This window comes from Neodiprion virginianus, chromosome 2 (assembly GCF_021901495.1).
Source record: "Neodiprion virginianus isolate iyNeoVirg1 chromosome 2, iyNeoVirg1.1, whole genome shotgun sequence".
NCBI lineage: Eukaryota > Metazoa > Arthropoda > Insecta > Hymenoptera > Diprionidae > Neodiprion > Neodiprion virginianus.
In genome coordinates this window covers 26,563,536-26,582,232 of record NC_060878.1, presented here as the reverse complement: position 1 = coordinate 26,582,232, position 18,697 = coordinate 26,563,536, and the positions used below count along the sequence as shown (strand labels likewise).

Genomic DNA, 18,697 nt, shown 5'->3' with positions numbered 1-18,697 from the left:
TCTACAGCCGAGTTCGCGTAGCCCTGATTTCCCTAGGGAACCGAACCAGGAGCACGCCACAGAGGCCAACCCGCGTCTTCGGGGGCCGACTGACCTCATCCTCTACATCGAGTGGCATCGATGGAGGTCGCAAGCCTCGATCCTTCGCAATTAGGTACCGATTTTATCCAACCTATTTACCTACGTACATGCGTTTGTGTCGTTGTATCGTCAGTTGTGCAGGTACAGATAATTTGACAAGTTGCAGTGCACTATCACGAGTAATTAAATGTAATTGACTGCACGCTGCAACCTAACTTATATATATATTATATATTGATACTGATGATTAATATCGAGAAATCTTCAATTCTGTCGCATCTATGAAAAAGATACATCACAAATTATACAGAAATTTTACTTAAAATATTAATGATTTAACTGATCTTTTTATCATGTGCGATAATTCGCGGATGTAGAAATCGGATCGAAAGAAGGTGAAAACGTTTACAAAACTGTAATCGTGGAAGTCTTAGGAAACTGAACACCGGAATATACATCCGTGACATTATTTGATTTCATCGGGACATTCGAGCAATGAGCGCCAAATTTTTCGTATTATTATCAAGTTGACCAATTCACAAGGAGACGATTGGAAGATACTCTCCTTGTTAGTTGCGGCTAAAGGCTAGCTGCCAAAATTCGAAGTCACTTTAAAGTTGTGTTAAAGTGAAAACTTGAGGTGGCCAAAGTGTGACGGACTTACATTCAAGTTGTTATAACCCCGAAACGATTTCGCGTATTAACAATACCCAGCAGAGCCCGAAGGAGTTGGTCAGCCTATCTAGACCCAAGCAGCCAAAAACCTGGCGCATGCGCACTTGGGTGTGTAGTTTCCTGACGCTGTCATGGTATAATAACTCGTAACTACGACGCAGAACTGTCAATGATCTAAAGAAGGATCAGAACATTCCGGTCCTTTAGGATGAAAATAAAACGATTACCGTGCTTTTTTCAATGTAATGATTTTTAAATAAACTCTAGATTAAGCTTTGTACAATTTTAGAGCCAAGATTTGAAGCATGTATCAATCGAAAGACCAATAAATCGATCAACAGTCAGTACTGCACGGGAAAACGAGAGAAACAAATTGACAACTATGCGGTCTCGTTTGATTGATTTTATTTATGAGAGGAACCTCTGAACTAAGATATATGACCGTTTCTGTATACAGATTCCAATGCCGACATTTTATCCATTTCACAGTTCGGACACAAGCCCTTTTTTCGGGATGAGGATATCCCCCGAGTATCGATATGCGGCCGTTTCTGCGTACAGATCCCAATACCGACGTCTTACCGACATTTCAGCCGCTCCACAGCTCGGACTCAAACCCTTTTTTCAGGCTTGGGGAATATCTTCACCCTGAAGCGGTTAAAATGTCGGTAAAGCGTCGGTATTGGGACCTGTACGCAGAAACGGCCATATATCACTACTGAATTATGCACGCCTAATGCGATTATTCGACTAATTGGCAATTGCACGCCGGTTTACGATAACCGGTACGCGTGTCACCGCCGGTATAGAACACGGGCATACATATTTACACTAGTTTAAGCTTGCCTCGACCCATCTGAAGGTTCGTGCGTGCGTGCGTACGTGCGTGCGTATGTTACCGGGGGCTTGACGAGGGTCACTCGAAGTCGAGGGCGCGCACGCGGCCGTCGACAATCCGATGATACGACACTGAATTCTATTTGCTCACGCGCTCTACGACCAACGTTCAGGATTACCGGGGAATTATCGAGTTATCCTCACGTCTGACATCAGCAAAGAGAACCATACCGACTTTCTAGTGCGCGGAACGTTAATTCGTTTAATTATTTGTTTCATTTTTCTACATATCACCAAAATGATCGTTTTCACATAATTGACAGCATGCTTACGGTACGAATGCTTACACGCAGGGAAGAAATGATTCCACGGATCAGCAAAGACATTATAAACGGTATAATTTTGCGGTAACAAACAATTTTGTTACCTGAATTAAAATATCGTCAAAAATAAAAAATAAAAAAATTGCAAAATTTAAGTTGGGAACTACTTTTTGACGGGGTTTCTCGGCTTAGAAATCTGATATCGATTTTTTCGAACTTTGATTTACTATCAGCGATGCAGAGAATCTCCCGAGAGGAAATTTCGGGCGACTGGTTATTCTGATTTGTTGTTATGTTCCTGAATTTCGAACCATGGTATTATATCGGGTTTTTTTTTTATACAATTTTTCTTCAACAAAACTACACGTCACATTTTTTTTAATATACAAAAAATGCTCAGCTAATTGGACGAAGATCGTAACAATGACAATATGCAGCGCAATCAGAGCAAAAATAGTACAAAAATTACAATAATCTTCGTTTCGGAAATCGTCAGTGTTAATTCCACGGGTATAAATCGACAACGATCAATAGGTAAAAGCAAATCTTTCCTATCTCGAAATCTTTTTCAATTACTGAAGCAGTTCTGCACCACGAGGCGTTCAGGATTCAGGGTAGGATGGGGGCGTGGGATGCGGGGATAAAACGGGGTTGTTCGCCGTGGGATTCCGATCCTCTCGGGAGTGCGGAGATCCCGCTGATTAGGACGGCTCGAAAAATAAGGGATGGCGACGTTTCTTTAATCCTGCCGACTCACCGAGTGCCAATAAATGCGTCTAGAAAGTGTAGCAAAACTGTGATTTTCATGGTATATCATTTTTTTTTACATCACAAAGAGAGAAGTTTATAGTTTTGGTTGGTATACAGTCCCAAGCGACTTTCTATTTTTACTCTAACCGTAAAATATTATCATGGGAACGAAATGATAATGAATTTTATAGTTGTAACTACAACATCTAGTTTGTTACTATTCTTCTGGATTACGTTAACTTGTACTATATTTTCTTGCAATCATTGCCATGTTTGTTTAAAAAATTGATGTTGAAGTATTACGAATCATTGAAAAAATGTAGTTAACTAAATCAACAGTCTGAATGCTACAAAAACCAGAAAATTTATTATTGACAGTTATAATCGCACTAAATAGTTACTTGTATCAAATATACTCGTGATTCAAACAATAGTTAAATTGTTTATGTAACAATACTCAGCCTACTAAAATTTTCAAGCACGTATAATGACCGAATCTTCTCATGATTATTCATTGAAAATCGTTTTAAACATTTCTTAAGAACCTTGAAATGTAATTACGGAACTGCAGAACCGAGAGTCACCCTCGACTCGCGCCCCTCGTTTGTACGCACAACTTCCCGTTGGACTCGAAGCTCCGGACCATCGGGCACTTGCATTGACGGTCGCGTGCGCAGCATCCGTCAACGTCAGACAATCGAATGAACAACCGTTGTACCGAAAAAACGGAAGGACCTGCTGCTGAAACTCGTTTTTTTTTATGGATGAATGCCGCGTGACTTGTCTTTGCTGAGTGTAACTCGGTAATGAAAAAAAGAAACTTTTGACCACCAAAGTGAAAGGTTACAGTCATGCACCGATCTCCGTCCAAAATCTGCTACGAAGTCTTTTACAATTTAGGATGGCAAAGCGCGATTTGGGTTATGCATATTTTTCATTTTTTTACCCAAGCTTTTCTAACATTAAGTGTAAATAATAAAAAGTATAGAATGAAGTTTATTTGGAATACTTCTGTACTCGGTGAATATATTGGGAAAATGTAAAAACTCTGTTAACAGAAACAAGTTCCACCCTGAAAATTCTTCGCTTAAAGACTCTGATATTTTGAAATTCCATGGAACAAAGGGGCTGAAGAATCTTGTGAAACTCCCGGCTGTACGGAAGCACGCGGTATAATTCGCGGGCTGATAGTAATTAATTCAGGAGCTATTTTGCCCCGAGATGAGTAAACAGTGTACTAAAAAGCAAACTTTATTCAATTATCAAAGATCGTAAAACTTGCATAATCTACAAATAGCCCTGAACCGCCCTTGCGGGTCTTCGGCTCCCCTCTTCTCGTGAGAGCGTATCATTAATGATAATCAACTGCCGGGTGTATTAATACAGCACCGTATAATATGGGTTTAATGCTACCCTTGTACCCGAATCGGGGTAGACCACCTGTACACAGCTCATCCCCAATCCTCCCTTCCATTGCGTACTTTGCTCTCTTTGGAATATGTTCAGTTCCTTAATTTTTTCATTCCTTCCTGGCGGAAGTTGGTTGGCCGAAAATCAATACGTTTTATTAATTTTATTGCGAGATAGTTGATACACGGTAAGCATTAATTAAATTATTATATTCGTAAGGTAAGAAAATCTCTCAAACCACAAAAATATGAACTGCTGGATTAATCAGCCAATGCTTAGACATCGATAATTTATTTCACAGCTCTTGGGAATTGTTAAAAATCTAGTTGATTCGTTCGATTTCATTTTACGTCGGCTTATTTTATTCAAAAAAATATTTTTCACCGATCGTTAGTCGCTGAAACATCCAGATGTTCAATCTTACAATATTTTATGGACATTGATGATGATGAAAAATTAATGTTTATATTCACTTCGAAAAAAATGAATAATCTCCTGGAAGAAATGTACTACATTTTTAACAATTTCGAAGTGAATTCAACTAAAGCATTAATATCTAACAATAAGCTTTTCTCTGTCAATCCATTATTTTTTATTTTTCATACTTTTAAAGAAATCTTCACAGCGTAGAACATAATAATTTGGTAAATGCTCAATGTACGACTGTCTCGTTTCGTAAAACTAATAAAAAGTACTGATTTTTGGAGAACCATTCTCTTTTACCGTCTTTCAAGTTGTTATCAAACAGTGAGAGGAATCTGAGATGAAGAATTCCCCAATTTCATTTCCTTTTTTTTTTTTTGTCACCATCGTTAGACAAAAACGCACATTTTTGAATCGGTTGAAGCGTTACTAAAGTTATAATCAAACTCAATGATTGAGATCACTGAGATCTTTGAAGAGCCGTTACAGTGCGATTATCGAAGCATTATAATGACTTTGATTCCTGTACCACGACAATGTGAATTTCCCATTTAATGAGCGAATGGCGATCTCTTGAGAGCTTATTTATAAAATGCTAGGCATAAATCATACACGTCATAGGGGGGCATTAGAATAATTACACGTGAGTACCATCGCATGCTCGCTATCAACCGTCACTCGATCATCACGCACCCATCGTATAATTTCACACGTTATACTTATACTCGCAATATATGATACGATAAGACATGAAGATTACCGTTGATCTGTGCGGCGATGATATTTTTATTATTATTCTCAATATATTAAGCTCTTGTGTATTAGTGAAAATGTATAACAATTGCAAAGTGATTCGAGGAGAAATATTCTCGTTGAATATAAATAGAGAAGTGCCATCGCGGTTAGTTTGTAGGTATGTGAAAAAAAAAAATAAAAAAACTGGTTACCCTTTATAGTTTGAAGATTTCTATAATCCAATGGCATCGGATTACGTTACTGCAACCTCAAACCACGTCGTTCCTCAGAGACCAATTAGATGGCGATTTGGAACAATGAGGCAAATCGACTTACCCATGGTTGTTAGTGATCTTACTAATTTGAAAGATTTTTTTTAACCTTTAATGATTGGTTATTAATGAAATTGTGTGTATACAACCTTCAGGTTACCTTCACATTATATACAAATAGAATAATTTCTTGTGGTATCAATTTAATTTGTCAATGTTTACGATCAGACGAGTTACTTTGACTACTCAAGTACTCGAAAAATATTTATAATTAATTTTCTCATTTCGGTGGTATGAGCAACTACGATCAAGAAATTTTAGACGCCAGGTCGCATGAATTCATAAAGCTAACAACTTTTTTCTACGTACGAAATCAACGTTATTTCATGCCATTGGCAAAATTCAAATTATCGCCTTAAAATGCCTATTTTCGTTCATTCTTTCCACCTTTTAATTTTTCGGTAGTGCAACCACTGTTGCTGACGAAAATAACTTTTTTGCCAACGACTTTATTCGGTGACGTGAAGAATTAATTTGCCGAAATAATTGAATAACCCTCGAAGTGTCAGGCCAAGATTCAAACACTAGTGAAATAATCTAACCTAACTCCAAAGGTCAGTGAATATGTCAGTACTTGGGGTCTTTGCGTTAAATTCTAGACAAAAAAATCATCAACCACGAGCAAATCATGGCACGTTTCCAGATGCGCGTACAAAAGTATGAGAATTTGTCTTTAAAGTATGGAATTACGTAAAATGTAAAAAGTTAAGGCGATCAAGGAGAGTTGATTTATCGCGATCGTCGACGAAAGCTGAATGAGGGCGTTGAAGGTAGATGAAAACGCGAAAACTGAACGAAAGACAAAGGCATGCAAAGGCAGAAGCAAAGGCATGGGCAGAAGCAATTTTATCCGATACCATCTGCCCCCGCGAAGGGCTGATTTTAACCTACGAAAGTCAACCACCCACCCCATTCTGCAGCGTCGAGCTATGGCTGCTTCTAATCAGGGGATGCGTGTACCTATTAGAGGTTTAGGGGTTGTGGCACAATGGGTGCGCGAGTGCATGAGTGCGTGGGTGTAGACCATGCCATGCCCCGGGAGAGGGGAACCGACGCGCAACCCACGAAGGGTGACTTTTACTGGAAGCCTGGAGGTCACCGAGCCCGTCACTTGTCACATCCGGTTCCATTCGGCACGGGGACTCGGGGAGACTGCAAACGCGCCAGATCCTCCGCCTGGTGCACGTCTGTTTTTCACGTTTCCTCTTCCTTCTTTGTTCAATTTTCATTCAAGTCGGAACGACGGCACCGGACCGATTGTGAAGTCATTTGGAATCCCAGTTATGGCTGTGGACGGACTCGTCCGTTCATACTTGCATCACTGTGTTGGAATCAGTTGACTGACACTTTTCCATTGACACTGGCACGGTCTCACATTTGATTTTACATTCCGGAATGATCGCGAGATCATTGTGATGTGTTCATTCGTTGCCTTCCAAACGTGGAGAACTAGTCAGAGTTCAATTTACAGGAAAAGAGTTTCCGATCATTTTTCATAATCAACCGAATGAGGTACAATTCATTGTGTTTTGCAGTTTGTCACAGAGATGCAGTTTTAACCTTCCGCTTTAAAATTCCCCAAGGTGTTTATGACACCACGAAAGCCGTGTATTCCATCGATCGCTAAATCCTTATGGACCTCGAGCCACATCATCGGAGGTGGAGTGATCAGTCCTAATTCCTCACGAGTTCCATCACCGCAGGCCACTGCTCTGGATAATTACAGGATGATCATTACTGCGGTGGGATCGAAGAAGAGCAATGGCCCAAGCGACCCCAGATCCAAGTATTTCTTTTTTGCTCTTCTTTCCTCCTTCGTCCCCTTTTCTCGACCCTTGGCTGGCGCGGGTCGTAACTCGTGAGTGTACGTGTGATATCCCGGAGCAACCCACCGACTGCATGTAGGCAGACCAAGTTGGAAGCCATAATACGGAAAAGCAGTCCATATATCCCACTGCCAGCTACGTTAAAGGACGTAATGTTGGCCGCATGAATCACCGGAATTAGGTACCCTACCCGACCATGGGTGCCAGACTATGCGACGACGTGGCAGATGCACGATTTTCGAGATAGCGAAGTGCTCCTCCTCATCCTGGTGCTACACGTACCTACCTACGTATCCTGATGGTAGGTATAATTCGTAGGTGCTTAAGCCGATGCAGACGTAAACGCTAGAGAGTAATATTTTCGTTGAAATGATATTTGAAGTCAACACTTTCAAGATGCTCTGTTTTCAACACAAGAGTTTCACGGTAGGAATCAATGTCTTACGTTTACGGTATCGTGGTGTTCTCTCTTCTTGCCTCAAAAATACATCAGCTGCGAATCATTGAGCACTTCGTTTCCAAGACGGTTGAACTCAAGCTAGCGTGGAACCTGATCAATTGAGAATTCTCTGGAAACTGACGGTTTTTTTTGTTAATAAACCATGTGACGTAATTATTATGAAGTAGCTGGTACATTCCGTGTATGAACGATACACAGTAAAAGTAAAAAGTGGCAGTCGAGCTCGGGTTCGTGTTGATAAAACAGATGGCATATTTCGGTAAACTAAACGGAATTGATCCATTCGAGATGTTGGTGAATTTAGATTGAAATTATGTGAAACTGGGAAAAAAATTTCTAATTCTTTGGAAACGAATTAATTTCATTTTGAGATGTTAAAGTTTCGAATTACTCAAGCCTTTTTGTTAAACTAGAACAGTTCGAGTACCTATTTGATATTTTGAATATTTATCTTGTTGACATTACACACAAACGTCCTCGAAAATGTTGAGATAAAAGCAAATTCAAACAAAAAATATATCTCGTCTAGTACTTGCCGTAGTGCATGTAATGGGTTCAATAAGTTCATGTAATTATCATTCAAAGTTTTCCTAGACTATTTTTTGACAATTTTAAATCAATTCGCAACCAAGTTATACATTTTTCGACAATCTAACGGGTATTCTTGAATAAATACTTCGCATATAGTCGACGGTTGACTCTGATTACTCGACTTCATTTTTCACCAACTATGAATCTATGTATTGCTTGGACGGTCACACGTCATCGGGAACAGTTGAAATTGTGCCAGGCAAGTCTTCGTGAATTCGCATATTATTCGAAGGGGGATCTTGAGGTTTAAGGGCTGGAAAAAGCTGGGCGTATTCATACAGCGAGGTAAAGAACCGCCGATCCCCAGAGATCAGAACGTGGATTGCGGTGCCGTATGCAAGCGTGTGTAGCGTCATGCGTGTGCAAACACTTCTTTCGCATACCTAGATCCGCGTATTTGCACAATAAGAACGTCCGCTGTTTACGCAAGCACGGGCAAACCAACGGCGGTATTATTTGATCGCATTATTTCACCGCCTGAATTTAAACACGCCCTGTACTTGTAGTGTTTGCCTACCAAAAACAGAATCCAGCCTCTGATCTCTCCTGATAGAAATATGAAAGGATGAAATCTTTGAAGGCAAGGCTAGCTTGGGTTGGGTTACACTAAACTTATTCCGCTTCTGTTTGCACAGAAATGATGATGTGCCGCAATCCGCGGAGTATCGTTTTAAATATTCTTCAAATTTTTATGATTTCTCATTGCAGAAAATTATATCCGCTTCAACTCGGATGCACGTTCTATGTTACTTGTCGATTCCATTAAACCTGCAACGGTAACGTCATTTATTTATTTTTTTTTTTTTTTGTTTGGACATTTCAGCAAGGGGTGGGGGTGGGGGGGGGGGGGGTCGAAAAAACGCCCCAATCTTGTAAATTCCATCTCTCAGGTACATCGTATCGTTAAGGGTGCCATAGAGTCTCATATTCTTCGTTTTTGAATAAAGAATCGCGTTGGCGAAAAAACATTTTCTGTAAGTTTCAAAAAAGTCGTTCTCCTGCGGCGAGAAATTTTAATTCGCGTAAGGTTTTTTTTTACAACCCCCCTCCCTCCCTCCTCCCTCGCCCCTCGGCGTTACCAACGTATTTCGTAGCATTTTATGTTGAAATTATTTTGCCGCTGTGATTATGTGGCAAAAGAGTAAAGAGAATTCGCGAACATGCGATGATGTGAAAGATAAAAAAATAAAAAAAAAAAAAATCAGAAAACTCCCTTGCATATTTTTGTACGAAAATTTCGCTGTTTTCTCCTGCGTAGCGATTGCAGATTCGGATAAGCAGGTGATCGATAAAAAATTACGCCTGCGTGTACGTAGTTACGCTGTCATGCCGCTACGCGAAGAACCCGCAAAATAAACTCATTTATTAACCACATTAGGCAGGCGAGTACGAGCCTAACCAAACATTGACTATAGTCCAACCAGTTCATTTTAAGGCCCCTGTATACATGCATACGTCTGTAAGTATGCGTACGAATAATATGTGTAAGGTTGCGATGCGTATGTGTATGTGTGTGAGTGTGTGTGTAGGAAGTCTGCCCAGCGTTCGCCATCTGGTCGTAACGGGGATAGCTGGGGTTTGGCTTCGCCACTAGCTGCTCGAAGGGTTAGTGAAAGTTGGAATGAAAACAGGGGTGTTTATCGGAGGGGACTAGGGCTATTAGCGATGGGATAAGTTTTTCTATTGTACTGATTTACGCGCATATAGGACGAGGTTTGCTGATCACGACGTTCGTTCTGTACGAATAACCGCGATGAAACGCCACGTTTTACCCGGGCATTGAAATTCTTCGGAGAACCTTTTACCGACAATTACGGCTTATGATTAACGATTTAGGAGATATTGTAACATCGTATGTTATAGTGTGTATTGTAATAGCGTATATGGAAATCGCATACGAATCGAAATTTTAATACCTCATCGTGTAACTGTAATTGGTAGAATTACCTGTAAACAAACAATTAAAGTCCACATTGAACTTGGGGTTGAAATGTTTTCCAGTGTCTCAAAAGTATTGATGAAAGTTTATTTAGTGAAAACAGTTGATGGAAAAAGTCACGATTTTCATTCTCCAAGAAGTCGAGAATGGTGAAAATCGTGTTACCGAACTAATCGGTTCTTCCAAATAATATCAAATAATACTGCGACACTAATATAATAAATTAAAAAAACATTGTGCATATGATATTCAAAGTATTTACGGTTAATAATTACAGGAAATATTTATCCTGCATTCTGGATGAAGCCATCTTTATGCATCTCTAATTACCGATGATTATTATGACCTGAGTTATGATTTTCTCGGTATTCCATCTCGCATCTCCTTCTTTACCATCGTCGCGCTTCCCTCTAGCGATATTCTACAAATTGGATAGCTGGAAGCCCGATAAATTTCTGTGCCGTTGTATAAGTAACTTTGTTGGGAAAACTAGATATGATAAGTTCATAAATTTCCTTTTTTTTGCATGCTTTGGGAAGGTTGTCAAGAAATTGTGTTGATTCGATTTGATATTACGCGTTACGTATTGACGAATAAAGAGTGTCAAGGTTATTACCGACTGAAACTAGAATCTAAAAATTGAACTTTGACAATCCCACACCATCCACGATTTAGGTGTTCTATGTTATATGTACTGTTTTTGTAACCTCAAGAGTTAAGAGTCGTATTTTTCCTTCACTTCAAATGTTACTGTCCGTAAGTAGAAAGTAGAAATTTCTTGTCATGGTAAGCCCTTTTCGTAAAAATAATTTGGATGCCAGCATGCTTTTTCTTTGATTTATGGTGAAAAATACCACAATGAGAGAAATTTTTAGTTCCGGCTACCGCTCAGTCCTCAACTATTTTCATTTTTTACCATAATCCAAAAATATAGTTCTAGGTAGAAAATAAAAACTAGTTTTGTAGCTGTTACCAGAAAGTCTTGTATCCGTTACTATTCTTTCTCATTACGATCACTGTTACTAGATTTTCTTGCAACTGTTGCGAAAATTTAACGCTTGTGCAACAATAAATTGACGTTAAAGCCTTATTTAACTAAAAGAGCCTCTTACGAAAAGTGACACGTTTCAAATTTCTTACAAAAACTAGCATGTTGTGGTTTTTACCGCAAAAACTAGCACGTTTCGATGTTCACCATGAAAGCTAAATTGTTTTATTACAAATTAGTAAGAGTGTAATATTGCTATATATAAAAATCCAAAAATACTGATTTAGTCATCTCCAATATGATACAATAGTTGTTACAGTTTTGTTGAAATATTACGCACAGTTTAGATAAGGGCTGCTTGATATAAATATAATAAGACCAATTGATATTAATATTTATAAAAAATCCGGAACAAATTTTAAAATTCTGTAAAGAACTTATAAAAAAGCATTTATTTCTTTAAGATCTGCATCGACAACACAATTTCGAGGATATCTGTAAATTCATTTTGACGCGAAAAAATACACTTCTGCATCTGCATATTGACTTTCATTTCGATCACCGCACACCGCACAAATCTTCAGAAATCCGTATCACATTAATCGAGACGTGATAGTTTTTGTAGCTATAACTGAAACGGGCTAGTTTTCGTGATTAAAGCGAAAGCATGCTACATTTTTTGAGAGGCATCGAAATACTCGAACTGAGTATAAACGCAAATACGTCAATTTTGGAGAAAATATTTCGAAAACAGCTAAAGAATGACATTAAAAATTTCCTTTCTACATTCTGCATGTTATTCGTCTCGAAATAAGTACGAAAAATGTAAACCACATCCGATAAAAGTAGCAAAATCTCATCGTTTCAGTAATCACCCAATTTCACTAAACGCAACGCATTTAAGTATCCCAAATCTACGTTATACTAGCTCAAAACACAGATCATTCTAAATTCAGAGAGTTCATTCAGAAGTTCGACACATTTTAATTAATTTTAACAAATGAACAAGCAAAAACGTGTCAGTGTCGCCCCGACGATTCCCACTCCACAAAACGACCTCCATCAACGCGTCCAATCCTCGACTACAAATTCATTTTGCAATGTCGTGCACCGTTGGAAGTGCAGGAGGACAGTCTTCACTCCTCATCGACGGGTGACGCGTGTCGTTCCAGCGCCTCGTGCCCGACAGGATGTCACGGTTTTGTCGCACTTAGCGCCTCTGAATAGAAATGGAGCCTCGTTCCCGTGCACCGGCACTGCCCACCACTGATACAGTAAAAGGAAAGGCGTTACTTGAACAGGATCAGGGTAGAAGTGCGGCGAAAACAGAACGCCTTGTAGCCGTAGTTCATGGGAAACAACTTTTCAACTCTTCACCGTTGTGTAGATGGGATTGTTTTTTTTTTTTTTTTTCGACAGGAGTAAATTACTGATGTTCGGAGAATGAGAGAGAACAAGGTTCCTCTCGACCTGTTGAGAGAGGACCTGATCCGTGACAGGGGTCATGGCCGTTGGCCGATTTCCATTGTGGGGAAAATGGCGGGCCCCAATTTTATAACCATTCGCGCGAGAAGCATTTACGCGAGCCCCGCAGTTTTCCAGCTCTTTATGCGGGAGTGCCCATGACACAATGGGAACGCTCCCAATGAACTGGTTTTCATTCGGACTTCCATACATTTCTGCGCTCTATGGTCTCCGGGATCGCTGTCACTTATATATTACACCACGTCACGCATCGACTAACGCTTCTATGGAAAATCTATGACCCAGTTCCCATGCGGTACTTACGCGCTTAATCACCCGCTCAGCTCTGTTTACGCGCATCCTGTTCACCGCCTTTTCAAATTTTAGGAAAGTCATGTACACCCACTGGCCCGTTCAAACGTTCATTCTCGCACTCTCGTTTCAAGTAACTGCGAGCTTTACGCTGGCACACTGAACAGCGAGTGATAACTTTTTGATGCCGGTATTTCGTTCTTCTGTATTTATACTCGGAATACCGTATTTCCACGAGGTGTAAACGTTTTAGCCCACACACCTAGCTTAAGTACTCCAAGACCTCAAAGAACTTTGTGAGTTGTAAAAAGAGACTCTGAAAAACTTTAAACAGCTTCACCGTACTCCGAAAGACTTTGAATAATCTCACGTTACTTCATGTTGGTACATGGATCCAAAGTTATATGAACCAGGAACTAGTTGTTGAGAAACGGCGAATCATTTCGAATGACTTTAAATGTCAAAGTGACCTGAGACCAATTTTAAAGTGCAGGTTAACGGTGTCGATATTTCATATTTGTCACCCCCAGTTACATCAATGTCACTATGTTAGAAATCACATGCATAGACCTTGCATCTAATGTCTGCTCTGAAATAAGGAATCATCGTAAGTTAACCTAAAGATAATCAACGTCGTTTGCAGACACTACTTGGAAGCATTTCTATAATAAAGGAAATCTGTTGAGATAATAACAACGCAACATTGCATTGGTCCGGAGTTGATATCGATTTGATGTATAAGGATTCCTCAAACTCACTTGGATTCCCATGAAGTGGTTTCAAGTTTTTGAGACTGAAGCGGTGAAAAAGTAGCTCATTCGTAATTCAAAAGTAAAAAACAATGGGCAGAAATTACTGTGTGAACACTGTACTCGAGTTTTTGGATGATTGCAGAAAGTACACTTGACATAACTTCAGCTTAGCTTTAGCACACCATACACAAAGAAAAAATACCTCTGGCGAGAAGGTGTATATATAACAATGCACACCTGAGTTGAAAATTGGCTGTAAAAGCGTGTAGCGTTTGATATCGATAAAGTAAAACGGCTTTCGCGGGATCCATTTTAAAAATTACCGGACGCGATTGTTCGGTAATAGCCGAAGAATCGATAAACCCCGAGGCTACGCAGCACCAACCGCCGTAAACACCTCGGCTCCATTAGGATAATGAACCGATCGGTTCCCCGTTTTGCCGATGGCGTCTGTGTCTTCGTTCCTGTTGCCGTTCGAGAAGGACGAAGTTGATCAGGCGAGATCGATCGGTTCGCAGGATGCGTTGGAGAGGCGGCAATCTGCGGGGACTGCGAAGATTGAAAACAGCACCGAAAGCAGCTGAGCCTCTGTACCTTGGTACAAAACGCTCTTTCATGTTCGGCTTCCCGTCGGACAATACTCGCGCTCTTGGGGCACACACACCCTCGTCAAAGGCAGTGCGGACTCCAGGCATAGGAGACGCACCATGCACACGACCCATGTGGTGCCAGGAGGAGCGAGCACCAGTTGTTGGGCCACACTCTGGGGCCACGTGTCAGCCACGCGAGCCACGTGGGCCACGTGTATCCTCTGACGAACGAATTGTTCATTCCCTGGATGAGGAAGGCCCCGAGGAAGACGTGACAAACTACCTACACCCTCGATCATCGGCCACGTTGTAAATTATTCGAATCTTTTAAGGGTTCGAGAATCGGGATTTGAAACAGGTTACACGGAGGGAAAGGATTATTTTGGTCAAGTGATGTTCGTTTGAGTAAATTTAATTCTACGGTCAAATGCGTTGAACATAATACTTGAGTAATTCAACAATATTCTTTTGTTGGACGAAATAGTTTTTGATATAGACCGAATTAAGCCTTTAGCTGCATTCGTCCTGGACCACTTTCAGCGCGCTGTGAGCGCATTTATCTATAGGTGCATATATGTTGATACGCGTAAGCGTTCGAGTCGAACGCACCCTTAGAATGATCGTGTTGGCTATCAATTTATTCAAGATAACACGGCGTAAATTCCTGGCAATAATGTGAAATTTTTTTATGAAGAAAATGTGTGATTGGGAGGACTAATAGTTTTTATTGTACGGACCGTAATCGTTTTGTTTCAATAATATGAAATTTTTGTATCAAAACAAATTGAGCTTGTTTTAATTCATATTCTGTTGAGTCAAGAGATCAATGGTTTAAACAGGTAATGAACTTTGTTGACATAAAAATTTTTAACATTTACTGAACATTGGAGTTATTTATGTGCACAAAATGCATTCTTCGAACGATATCATTAATAATTTTCTGTTGATTTAAAATTATGTGGTATTTACCCGATATTTAACGGGCTACACCCGAAAATTTATTGGTGCATATGTAAAGTATAAATTCAACTTGTGTCACGACGGTTTGTTTATATTTCGCCAACATCAATTTCTATGATTCGAAACTTGTTAATATGATTTCTTCGTGTGTAATAGGCCTGATGACGAATTTATCTTACGGTATCCGTATCTAACTTCATAGACGACACCCCGGTTTTATAAATATCTCTGAAGCTATTTCTGTGGCGAGAGAGTTCACCACCTAGTGGCCGTTTATAGTACTATTATACCGACATTCACGATGAATATATTCTGAAGGACCAAAAAATGCATTATTTTTTTTCCAAAATTTATATTTTGGAGTGAAATCTGAAACTTTTGGGGTAGGATAAAAATGTCGAAAATAGTGTTTCTTGAAAGTACTTGAGGACTACCTGAAATGAATTTCATATTTAGAAACATCAGATTTTTTTACGCAAATACACATTGAATTACTTTTGATCCGACGACAGCTAGACCTAATAATTCGAAGATAAAAGTTGTATTGAATTGAAAAACGTGTTGAAATTAATCGACGTGTTTCTCCTAAACGGTAAGGTCTGAAGGTCTGAAAATTACAGCATTTTCGAATATTGCTCTACACTACTGTGTATACAAATTGCATGAAGATAAAAATTATGACCCTGAAAAGTTGACTGATAGTTGATGGATCAGCCCATATACGCAAAGTACTTCATTGTACGAATTAAAACGTAATCAAAATTATTTTTCAACTCTGAAATTTTTGTTCAGCTAGGGCGGTAATTTTTCTTCAATATTTTCATCATTCGACCTTCATCAGACGAAATGTTGCAGTTTTAGTTATTATAAATTTTGTATCACCTGTTTGTGCATACTGTTAGATATAGAAGCCTGTATTAAGTTTTTCATTTTCCCTGTTCCACAGCTTTGGATATTGTTGAAATTTATCCCAACAATGAAATTTTTTTGAACCTTACAAAATGAATCTCACTTCTGTAAGTATCGAGTAATATCATAGTTTCAATCAAACGGACAATGAGACGTAATGTTTTGCTATGTAAAAATGCACATTTTTTTTGAAAAACCATCTTGATACAGGTAGTTGTAAGTATCATCGAATCGCGAATACAAAATTTTCAAAAGATTCGTTTATTAAGAATTCTAATATCATGTAATCGTTTACAAGAACATCGGATTGAAAAGGGCGTCATTTTACAAACGAGTGAATTCAAAAAGGGCCCGCATCTTTCGAGCGAGGTAAAAATAGGCCCTTGTGAAAACGAGTCTCTACCGGGGACTCTGAATGTGTGTAAAAGAGGATGAGGAGGGCCATTAGCTGTTTGAGCGTAGTCCGCTGGAGTACCTAATACGCTTTGACAAACAACTTGAAAGTAACTTTTGCCCGGTTGTCAGAGAGAGGTGCAATGCCGGGACAATCGCTTTGATTGTATAAATCCCGTCAGAGTGGTTCGTCGACAGCAGAAAGAGAGAGAGAGAGAGAAAGAGAGAGAGAGAGATGCCTGTATAGTTGTTGCACAGGGCTCAACTTGGACGGCATATGGGTTGCTGCTACCGGAACATATAATGCACCACCTCGACTTACACTTTGAGGACCTCTCAACGCCCTGAATAGACCCAGAGCACATCAATGACCCCTATGATCTAGTCATGGATACGCCGTTTGAACAACTCCGCTATCACATGTTCCCTGCTTCTCGTTTTGGACAAGGCCTTGCTTCTGTTGCTGGATTAACCAGTTCGCCATAAACACTTTCGACTAGCGCACCGTGAACCTATTGTATGTTGGTATGAATCCGTTCTGATCTTTAAAGGGGAATGATCACCTTTTCACGTTATCATTTTTGAGTTATAAAATTTGAGTAGTGTAGCGGGTAGTGTAATCAAAAGATTGAGAAGGATTATACTGTTGATGCATACTAACTTTTTCTTCGTTTTAAGTTTTGAAATTTTGAAAAAGTGTATGTAATTGTTTAACTTTGCGCTCATTATAATTGGAAAGTTTTTCAAGAGTACGTTTCACGCGATAATTTTAAAACTGGTACCATTTTGATTAAATTTAGGGCACATTTTATTCTAATACGTATGTTTTGTAAGACCCAAACTTTGTGAATTATTAAAATTAAAGTCGTTCGACAACATTCGATAACATTACAAAAAATTTTACGGAAAAAAGGAAGCGGTAGAGTTTTTAGTTTTAATGACAACTACTAGGGTGCAGTTGGGTAAAAAATTTACGGTTTCTCGTTTCCAATAATTGACAGAGGCGATATAATGACGTGAAAGGTTCAGGCTAATCGGGAATTCTGTTACCTGCTGAAGTTATCGTAACTAGTAACAAATATGAACTGTTATTCAATTTTCGAAGCTTAAGCTAAATGTAAAATTAGCATCTTTAAACCATTTCATCGCTGGTTGTTTGCGAACCTTCCCGTATCAATAGTAGCCATCAAAATATAACTTGAAAATCAAGCATGAAGGGTGACCACCCCTTGTAAAATCGTACAAGCAGTACGATTTTGGCATTTAAAAAACTCAAGATTGAGTGATCGAAAAATAAAATATACTCCGGGTCTTTCATTCTGGCTGTTCGAGGTATTCAGTGGACAAGTCAGAAGGTGTGCGGCCATATGCCGGTAAGTTTATTACGTCAAGGTTTAACCGCCACTTAAACGTCCCAGATCAGGTTGCAAGGGGCGAATGAATCGGCTCAATTCCAAGCCGCGCACCTACAGGGGTCGTGCAAAATCGACTCGGGGTAAATTGTCTCAACCACGATACGACGGAGCCCGCAAAATAGTATATTGTGTACCAAGGGCGTAAAGCGGGCTTTTTTAAACCGAATACTGCGACCTCGCAAAGCTAAAAAGCCCGCTTAGCCCTTTTTGTTCACAATTTTAATCACATTATAGGTGCATAAGCATATCTTATCAATAGTTGATATTGATATGAAAATATTGAAAAATATTTTGGCGAATGTTTCAAATGTTTTTTTTTTATTTATCCTCCGTAGCCGGTCTAAAACGGTTACTTAATCCCGCTTGATGGGTAAAAAAACGTGAAAATCGTGCACTGCGACCAAATTTCTTTTCGCGACTGACTCCTCGATTCGGTCGATAACACAGGTATCTTCTAACCCAATGCGAGCGATCTTACGCTCTTCTGCGTCGAGTTTTTTGTGCCGAATACACTGGGACACGCAAGTCGCGT

General features: G+C 39.5%; 1 protein-coding gene across 3 annotated transcripts in view; it reads right to left on the bottom strand.

The window, feature by feature from the left end:
• The window catches only part of LOC124299329 (LIM/homeobox protein Lhx4), a 133,307-nt gene that overhangs the window by 51,870 nt on the left and 62,740 nt on the right, over positions 1–18,697 (bottom strand). The gene's annotated exons all lie outside the window — the stretch shown is intronic.